This window comes from Arachis stenosperma, chromosome 8 (assembly GCF_014773155.1).
Source record: "Arachis stenosperma cultivar V10309 chromosome 8, arast.V10309.gnm1.PFL2, whole genome shotgun sequence".
NCBI classification, from domain to species: Eukaryota; Viridiplantae; Streptophyta; class Magnoliopsida; order Fabales; family Fabaceae; genus Arachis; species Arachis stenosperma.
In genome coordinates, this window is record NC_080384.1 from 42,664,694 (window position 1) to 42,675,346 (window position 10,653).

Here is a 10,653-nt window from a genome sequence, read left to right on the forward strand (position 1 = left end):
ATTAATAAATAAAATATAACTTAGTTGTGATGTAATAAACAGTGCTGATGTTTAACAAATTTTAATACCACGAATCAAAGATAGATTTATTAAGGAAGTTGTGGGGCTAGTACCCCACTAAAATTTGAAAAAATTGTAAGTAGTACGTAAAGATAATATTTATTTGTCCCTATTAAATAATTAAATTTAACTCTATTAAATTAAATTATTATAAAATTTGTTGAGACTTGAAAGAATATTGTTTATTTATTAGTATTTTTTTAGAAATTAGTTTTAATTTTATTCGTAGTAATTGTAATAGTTGAAAAAAAATTCAGCTATAAATATTATAAAGAGTCGGTTTTTTAATCGTATAGAAGATGAATTTTTAAATGATTATTTAATAATATATATTTTAAAAAATGACATTTAATTATATTGACAATAAAAAAATTATTTAATTTTTTTAAAATATAAAATTTAGCTATAGAATAGAATTTTAAATTATATGTTATTATTTAAATTATTATTTTAGTATTTTTAATTTGTTGGTTAGATAATTTAAAGACTAATCAAATTTGACAATAACAAAATATAATTATAAAAGTTATTATCGTATTATGTTTATAGTTTGTCAACTTTGTTAAGTATACACAAAAAATTAGCATTAAATCATTCACATATTGAAATATAAAATAAATATTAGATATAACATAAATATATTGTTACTAAATTTTTTGACTAATTTTTAGTATCTACATAATTTTTTTATATTTTAGTTTTACTTTTATTATCAAAATTTTTTAAATTCGTGACCGCCTCTAATATTGGTTTATTTGAGTAATTTGTGTAAAAGTATGAGTTATTTGATGATGTGAGGATATAAATGACTCAGTATTGGAAGAGGTAGTCTCATGATATTGCTGTATTGATCTAGAAGGGGAAGTAGTAATAGGGTCTTGTAAAGACTCTAGATGTGTTTGAATTTCGTATTGATGTATCAACATTAGATGATGATAATATATGCTGTGGTAATGGTTGTAATTAAGGTTGAGAGAATTGAACTTATTAAAGATTGGTTCAATAATTCAATAGTTTAATTGGAGTTGAATTATAATTGAACTAATTTAATTAAATACATAATATAATTATTAAAATTTAATATATAATTTTAAATATTTAAATTTAATTTTTTTTAAACTAATAAAATTTAAAATTTTATCATTTTACATAGTAATTTATTCATATTTTATTATTGAATTTGTAGTTCATTTTTTTGACGCACTCCATCAATCGCCTAATCCATCACTCTTCGAAGCCAAAACCCTTAGAATTTTTTCTAGAAAGTTCCGTTCAAGTCTATCATAAATTTTATTTATATCAAGCTTGATGGCTAAATTGTCTGAACTATTCTTGCCTCTTTTGGTTATAACATGAAATTTTTTTTGAATAATTACGATATTGTCTTGAATTTGTCTGCCACCTACAAAAGCACTTTGAACGGGAGAAATAATATGGTCAATAATCCTCCTCAGCCTTATAACCATCACCCTTGAGATGATTTTGTAAATAAAATTGCAGCAGCTAGCTAATGGGCTTTAGATGGTTAAGGCTCTCAACTTGCTTGACTTTTGGGACTAGCACCACACGAGTTTTATTGACCTCCTTTAATAAGAGGCCGTCCTTGAAAAAACTTCTAACCACCGCACACACTTCTTTGTTAATCACATTCGAGTGTTTCTGATAAAACAAGTCATTTAATCCATCCGGTCTTGGCGCTTTAAGACTATCCATGTTGAAAACTGCATCTCTGATTTTTTTCATCTTTGACTTCTCGATTAAGAAATTCATTCATGTCTTCGTTTACCCTCTTACAAATTTTGCTGATGCACTCGTTCATCTCCACCTTCCCCTCTTGATTTGAAAAGTGATTCTCGATAAGTTGCATAATTTCTGCTTGCCTTTGGATCCGTTGCCCATTACCATTTTTAAGTTTCTCTATTATGTTTCTGTCTCTTCTTTGAATGGTTGTAGTATATGGAAGAAAGCTGTTTTTTTGTCTCTCCATTTTAACAATATAATTCTTGCTCTTTGGTCCCAAAATTTTTCATGTTGGTTCTACAATATAAAAATAGCTTCCTTAGTCTCTTGGATTTTTTGTTGTTGTTGGTAGGTGTAGGAGCTATTCTGTAGCCACTGAAACTTGATTTTAAACTTTTCTATTTCTCTATCAGCCCTTCTGAACGCTCTTTTACTCAATTTTCCTAGCTCTTGCTTGCACTTCTTCATTCTTGTAAGAAGCTCTGGTCAACTTCCATCAGTTGCGCCTACTTTGTCCCAACTTTTCTTCATAGTTTTCTCACATTTTTCATTGTCTTTTCAAAATGTCTCATATCTAAACAATTTGGTGCTCCTCTGTTCTGGGTTTAATTGGAGAAGAAGAAGACAATGATCAGAGGAAACAACAGTTGACTCCAACTCCAATTTACCAAGGCTTTGTCCAATTTTTTTCGAGTAACAAATCCATTTCTGGGATTGTTGAACCAAGTGAATTTATTTCCTTTCATGTCCAGGTCCATCAATGCATTGTCATTAATAAATTCTCTGAACTCTTCCAGCTGTATCTTGGATTTAGGATGCTTTCCTTCTTTCTCCTCTTGGTGTAAGACATCAATGAAGTCTCCAATATAGCACTTGGGCTCTTTTGAGTATCCTCTATCTGTAGATAATATTCTCCACAACTTTCTTCTATGTTTAAAAGTGGGGTTACCGTAAACAAAAATACCTTCCCATCTGCTGCCATTATTATCATCTATATATGCCTTAATGAAATTTTGAGACCAAGAATAAACAATAACATTTATACTATTTTTCCATAAAATACATAGCCCATCGAACAAGCACCGGGATTCCACACAAAAGTGATTGTCTAGTGACAACCTTCTTTTTAATTTATTGATTCTTACATCTCTTGCTCTAGTTTCCGTTAGAAATACTAAGGCATGCCTATATTATTTACATAAACTTCTAAGCTCAGCTACTATTGCGGCAGCCGCCACTCCATGACAGTTCCAACTTAGGACACTCATGGTTGTGTAGGGAGCATGGTTAGGTCCGCCTCCTCAGCCATTGAGTCTTTCTCTTCTTTGTTTTGTTTTATGTACAGTTGTTCTGGTAAAGCTCTTGAAGTTCTTTATCATCAGTGTCACTTCCTTTGAACTTTTTTGCTTGTTTTAGCTCTTGTTCGTGCTCCCAGTCCTCGTTTATGATCAGGTAAATTGCTACTGCTCTCTACTCCTCTTCAGACTCAGACCCTTCTTCATTCTCATTACTAGTACCCTCTCCCATGCTGCTGAGTTCTCTTTGTCGTTGTTCTCTTGTGCCAAATTTTCCTCCTCCTCCGATGGAAGCTCCACATAATAGTTGCCCTCTTCCACGTAGTTGATAGAGCCTTCCATTCTTTTTTTTCTTTTTCTTTGTTCATTTTGGCCACTTCCCTTGTAGCCCATATCCCGTATTTTGGTTCTTCGCATACCAGAATCTTTTCATTTGGGTATTATGGATAGATTGAGAGTGCTCTTGGGTAGTTAGATGGTAACAGGGCTTATTTATTATTTTCAATTTTCCTAAAGATTGTAAGTTGGCTTGGGCTAAATTACCTCTTGATATATCTTTGTTAGGGTCGAGTCCACTTGAATTATCTCTCATCAGAGCACCATCTTGATTAGTTTTTGCCCCTTTTTGTTTGTAGTCCAATTCTTGGTCTTAAATTATTGGAGCTGTTGTGTTGGGCCCAATGTTAACAGGAGGCCCATTTTGATTGCTTACTGCCCCCTTTTCTTTGCTCAGACACTCTATCACCCTTCTTTCTACCTCACTCTTTCTATTTATCTCTCTTCTGATTTTGGAAGCTTAACTTATCTGATTGTTTTGTAGCAGATCTTCCTTGTTGTGCTCCTTACCCTGTTTCCGAGGATTAAGGATTTATTCATCTTTATTTCATGCATCTCTCCTGCTGTCCTTGTGTACTGCACCACCCTTATCTTTAGAAGTCACTTCAGACTCTTCACTCTCTATTATTCACTGGTTAACAACACTTTCCGTTGTCCTTTGTTCACACTCTCTGGCTCTGGTTTGTGGCGCACACGCCTCTCTTTCCTCTCTTTGCTCGAACATCCCTGCTTGTCTTCTTGCCTCCATGGTGTTTGGTGGTCTGGCTGGGTTGGTTCCTAGGTTCATTGAGTATCTGGGTATGTTAGGTTCCAGCATCCTATGGTTGTGGGTCTGCTATAGGTCATTCTCTCATGCCTTATGATGCCACAATTGAACAGTAGCAATATTGTAATCTCTTGTATTTGAAGCTTAACCACGTTTCTGGATGGGAGTCTCTTGTTAGCTAGAATCCTATTTGGAAGGGCCTTAAAATGTCTATTATGGCTTTGAATCTCAAAAAGTTTCTCATGAGAGTGTTGTCTAAGACAGGATCTTTCACTTCTTTGATAATTCCTATTAAATCTGCAATTTTAGAGGCTGCTTCCAGGTTCATGAATTTCTCTGGTACTCCATGTACTTGAATCCAAAAAGCCATGAAGTCGTGGTTTATCTCCTCTAAAATGTCCCGAGTGACCATCTTTGTAAGTTGATGAGATTTCCTTTTATGCACCAAGGACCATTGTCTAAGATTTGCATTCCTCTCCTTCTATCGCTAAAGCTGATTAGGACTTTGTTCCTCCATACATTGTACCAAAATCAACACTAGGATTTATCAAATTCAACCAACAACAAGGCTTTTAGTGAATCCTTACCTTTGCCCACCAAAGCTTGGGATAAAACTCACCAATAACTCATACTAGAGTACCCCTAAACAATCAAAATCACAATATTTTCTCAAAATCCAAACCAAAACACAAATTGAAAGGGGAAAATGATACTGGGTAGAGAGATTTGAGGTACTTACCACAATACCTAGATAGAATCAAAGAGGATGAGGAGACCGGTGCATGGCCGCAAATGGCTCATCAATCGAAGCTCCAGATCACAAGATATAATCAAATGAAGAAGAGAGTGAATAGTAAAACAAGGGTTTCTTCGCTCTTCTTCAATCTCAGCGTGTTCTTCCCCTCGTTGGTGAGTGAATGGGGCTGAAATGCCTCACTAGGAGGCTTATATACAGTGGGCTTGAGTCCACTTCGGTCTGGTTCACTCGATTTATCCTATTGACCCGAGTTTGGGTCAAAACTTTAAGATTGGTGTTTAATTCACATCCTAATTATTTTCACTCCTCTAAATTATAAATTTCAACTTCTTAACTTTGTTCATTCATAAATTAACTTCCTCACTCTCAATACTGAGCAGATTTAAGCTAGTACAGTTGGCTAAAATACCAAAACGCATTTTTATGTAATTTTCTGATATAATTACATTTTTTCAGTCAAAAAAATTCACTTAATCGAATTATCATAGTTAAAATTTTAAATTCCTAAGTTTTAATTTTTGACCTCGTTCGGATATGTTTGACTACTTCCATTAAATGCTTAATTATCCAAATTAATCATTTTATAATTTTTCGGGTCTTACAGGATTCTAAAGAGAGAATCTCTCTCTTCTCTCTAAAATTTAGGATAGTTTTTGGTTAAATTATCTTAAATATAGATTTTTATTCTTGTTCTTAAGTAGTTCTCTTTACATTTTCTTGTTTTATTATCTCAATTTGCTTAGTTTCTCTTGCTAGTTTCTTTATTTTGTTTATTTTAATTTATGAACAATTGTTGAATTTCACTTCTATTTAATACAATTTGAGATTTTCATGTCCTTTGATGTTTGCTTTAGTTGCTATTATTGTTTTCTTGTCTTGGATGGTTAGTTATAGATTTTATTAATTCTTGCATTTTATATTTGCCTTTATTGCACTCTATGTGTTTGATAAATTGTCTCCTTTAGTTATAGAGTAGACTTTTTTTATTTTTGGCTAGGGTTGGTAACTTAGATAATCTTGAGTTACTAATGTCCAAGTTGATTGATAATTTAGAAATTTTGATTAATTTTATTTTCATTGACACTACTAGTCTTTCACTAAGTTAATTAATGAGTTGGCTATGACTTATGGAATAGGATTTGTTAAGGTTATTTGACTTTTCTCCGATGTTGGGAATGACGAAGTGGGTTTGCTCTTTGTAATTATCATGCTGTGGTTAGTAACAAGGATAGTGATCATTAACCATCAATCCTTACCAAGATCTTTCTTAGTTGATTTCCTTAATTGTTTTAGTTTAATTGTTTTTTATATTTAGTTATTGTTTGCTTCTTTAATTTCTTGCTATTTGCATTTTTTGTATATTGCGACCAAAACCCTTGATTTCCATATAGCCAATAATTGAGCACTCGATTGCAATTCCTAGGGAGAACGACCCGAGATACTACTCCCGTTTATTTTGGTTTGTATTGTGACAATATTTTAAACTTTGATTGAGAATTAATTATTAGTTTAGACTTTACTTACGACGTAATTCTTTTGTGAAAATTCTAAACCAATATTAATTCTCCATCAGCCATCTAGTCCTATGCAAATTGGTTCATCCTCCGGTTTGCCAAGACTAGTAATGAGCTAAATGGACGCCGAAAATATAAATAACAACAAAAAAGTAGTTTGTTACAAAGGGAGATAAACAATCATTTATCAAATTTAAAAGCACAGATAGCTCACCATAAAATATCCAAAAGTTAATTCTGTTCCTATAAATTAGCAACAATCCCTAAATAGAAATTAGATACATACTTTCAAGTCTCAATTAAAAAAATTCAGTAATAGTATCAACATATACATTTTTTAAAATGATATTATTGTTGACTTTATAATTTTTTTAATTCAAAAGTAATTAAATTCTCACTTTTTCATGTTACAAATTTCTTAAGAGCTTGATCCAAACTATTGGTATAGTAGTTTATGATCCAACTTTTCTAAATGTAATTAATATGATAAAAAGAAAACGATGGCATTCAATTGAAAACAGAGAAGAAAATAAAATGGTACAATGCGCTTTTCATATAATTAAATTTATTCCATCAGATTTTTGTAACAATAGGACAAACAAGTGCAAATAAATTAAAGACATGGCTTTTATGTGAAGCAGCGAAATCATTAAGCCAGACATGGTGATATATGTGAATGAATGATGATATGTTCGACACTGTATACACAGGGACGGATCAAGAAATATTATTCTCGAGGGTCTAATATATATATAATATTAAAAAATGAGCAATGTTAGGGGCCAGCAATTTTTGTGATTGTTAGCCATCAACTAGCCATTAATGATGATTTGATGGTGTGAGATTTCATCCAATGGCTCACCTTCCTCTGCTGGTTACATGCTGGCCAAAATTCAATAAAACTGCTGGCTCCCTAGACTTTTCCTTAAAAAATTATACAAAAAATTATATAATATAAAATATATTATAAAAATATATCAATAGAGAATATATTTTAAAGTACAAAAAATATGTATGTACTTTTTATTAACGAAATGGTCGATTCTTCGTATCATAAAATTTATCGATAATAGAATTTGTGTCAAATTTTTCAACAATTTTCTTTTTAATATAATTAAAAGATAATTAGCAAGAAATTAACCTTTTATTTTGTTTATGAGTTATTTTTCACAATATTCATTGCTGAAAAAGATCTTTCAGTTGTAATAGTTGAAACATGGAGAATTAATACCAAATGAATCAAGAAGGACGCTCACAAGAAGAAAAAAAAATCCACTTTATGAGATTTGAAAAATTTTATTTAATTAAAAAATATTAGTAATAATATTTTTTTAGATTTTTTTTTAATATTGTTACTTATTTTTTTAAATATTAAAAATTATTAATATTTAGATTAGGCTGGACTTTTATTTATATTAGATTAAATACTAAATAAATTTTAAAAAAAATTAAATCATACTTAATAATTTATTTTTTTTTTTAAAATTTGGGAGCTGAGACCTCTACTCGCTCTCCATATGTCCGTTCCTGTACATATCTTACAAATAAATTAGCAAAAAATAGAGAGAAGCTGAGTATCAGGGAAAGATAACGGAGAAGCTTCATAAAAAATAATAAAATTAAAGAGCTGAGTATGATTTATATGCGATCTTTTAATGGATTGTATCAAAGTTGTAATTCTAATTACATTGAATCTTTATTGACAACAAAAATTTCAAGAGCTAATAGCTGCAAGGGCAAATAAGGATGGGTACATACAATTTTAACAAGATGACAACATTAGAAGGACAAACTAATGCCATGTTACAAAAATAGACATGAACAGCAGATTTAACAAGATGACCACTTTGCATACTTGAAATTATCATTACACATACACCATATCTATAATAGTAAAATGCTTCTAGGGAACAGAATGTTATTTTCCGACCGCATGATGCCACATTTTCTAGAATACAATACAAATAACTCCACAACCAAGCCGCCAAAGAAATTATCATAGGCTAACATGCATTACTATCGGCACTTGTTTTTTTTTCTTCTTAAAGTTGCAACCTGCACGAGATAAATTTTGATAAATGCTTATATTTGTCATGCAAGTAAAATTAATTATATGGCCCAAGTGAAAACTTGAAGGGTTAAGTACGATTTTGATCTCTAAAGTAGGGATTGAAAATTTTTTTCGTCTTCGACCTTTTTTTTTGCTACAAAATGGTCCCGGAGGTTTAACTTCATTTCAGCCCCTACCTTAGTTAACCAATAACCATATACACTCCTCTTATTTTCTTTTCTGACTCAGACAATTGATTAATGTATACAATGCATTTTCGTGTGAACAAATTCAACCACTAAATAACAATAACTTCAATTTACAATAACTCTATAAAATGCAAAAGAGTAGAGATCCATGTGTCACATAAAACATACCTTCCTTTACTCGCACTGCCTACCAAATCCTTTAGGCAGATGGAGAGTATCTTCACTAGATCACCATACCTACCCCTTATTACCTATGGTACATGACAATGCAGTAGCCATTGATGCTTTACTCAACAATTTGTTTAGGGGAAGCAATGGCAATAAGGTTGGGGAAGTAGCGAAACAAAATTGTTCTCATTTAAGGTTAATAAAATTGGTTCTTCCAACTTTTTTCTTTTTTAAGAAAAGAACATAATTGAATGAGAAATAGCAAAGAATACAAAATCACCTGAAGTAGAGGCAGAAGTTGAGCTAGGGACACAGAGAAGTTTCGGAGTTTGGAGCTTCAACACAGCCACACGTAGAGGATAACAAGATACGTGAAGGAGGCAGAGACTGGTGACCAGGAATACGGCGTGGAGAAAGGATAATAGAGACTGGCGGCACGAAGGGAATGCAACAGAGCATTACGGAGCACGACAGAGGAGCGACATTTGAGGACTTGCAAGAGAGAGAGTGAGTACGATTGAGGGTTTGAGACGGAGGGAGCATCGAAGGAGGGGTTGGAAGCACGATGAAGAGGCTCTGGGGTTAGGGTTGGAGCCGCGATGAAAAGCCTCTAAGGTTAGGGTTAGATCCGCGATGAAAAGGCTCTGGTACACAGTGAAGTGTGATAGTGAAGAGTGATGAAAAACGCGTGTTTACGTGTTTTTGGTCACTATATGTAACTTTACACACCTTATTGGCACATTTTACAAATGTCATAATAACATAACTCTATTGGCACCCTTTAGAAGCGTGCCTATTTTTCTCTATGATCACTCTTTGAAGCGTGGCACCAAAAAACGTGGCCAAATCGCCAATTAATTGTCACTCTCATAAAAGCGTGACCATTGATCCTTTTGGTCACGCTTTTAAAGCGTAGCAAAAAAAATGACTAAATTTCTAATCAATCGTCACTCTCATAAAAACATGACCATTAATTCTTTTGACTACGCTTTTAAAATGTAACAAAAAAGGCATGGTGACATACCTTTTTCTTATAGCGCAAGAACCATTCTGAGCATTACCTCTTTATTCTTTATATCGTGCATGTTAGATTCTTCACTTGCTCTCTATTATTGCTTGCAGTAGCAGCAGCTTATTAAAAAAAAAAAAAAAAGCAAACGACACCATCCAGATAATTTAGAAATAGAAAAAAAATTGCATGTAACAATATCATGGTTAATTGGTATATTTTTTTATATGTATTTTAATTTTTTTTATTTTAAATAACAAATCAGATCTTCGAATTTAAAAAATCTAAGTCAAATTTCATAGTGCATAGATTAGAGGTTTAATTTGTAGTGAAATAATTTTTTTTCTCGTAAAATAAATCGGAAGATTTGATTAACATATTTAAAAAATTTTTCAACACTAAAATACAAATTTAAAGATTAAATTTATATATTTAAAATTTTAAAATAAAAAAAATAAATTTAACTCTTAAATTGATAGTATCCACATAAAAAAAAGATATACCGAATCTTCACATGTACATTATTAGAAAAAGACATGACTTCAGCCACCACACTAAAATTAAAAAGCGACCCACCTTATCTCATCAGAGCAACAATTAGTACTTGCATTATTGTACTATGACTTCAATTTGTACAGTATCTCATGAAAGACAATTCAAAGATGCTCATCATAAATTACGAAATATATTTCAGTTCCATGTGATACAATTTCACAAATTTTTATTTATTTTATTTGGTTCAATATATA

General features: G+C 31.8%; 1 long non-coding RNA gene across 1 annotated transcript; it reads right to left on the reverse strand.

Moving 5' to 3' along the window:
- Positions 1–8,205: 8,205 nt before the first annotated feature.
- LOC130946953 (uncharacterized) lies at positions 8,206–9,557 on the reverse strand. The gene is made up of 3 exons (XR_009072398.1): positions 9,176–9,557; positions 8,896–8,978; positions 8,206–8,523 (listed from the first exon to the last, which is right to left on the reverse strand). It is a non-coding gene; the product is annotated as an uncharacterized LOC130946953 (long non-coding RNA).
- Positions 9,558–10,653: the final 1,096 nt, after the last annotated feature.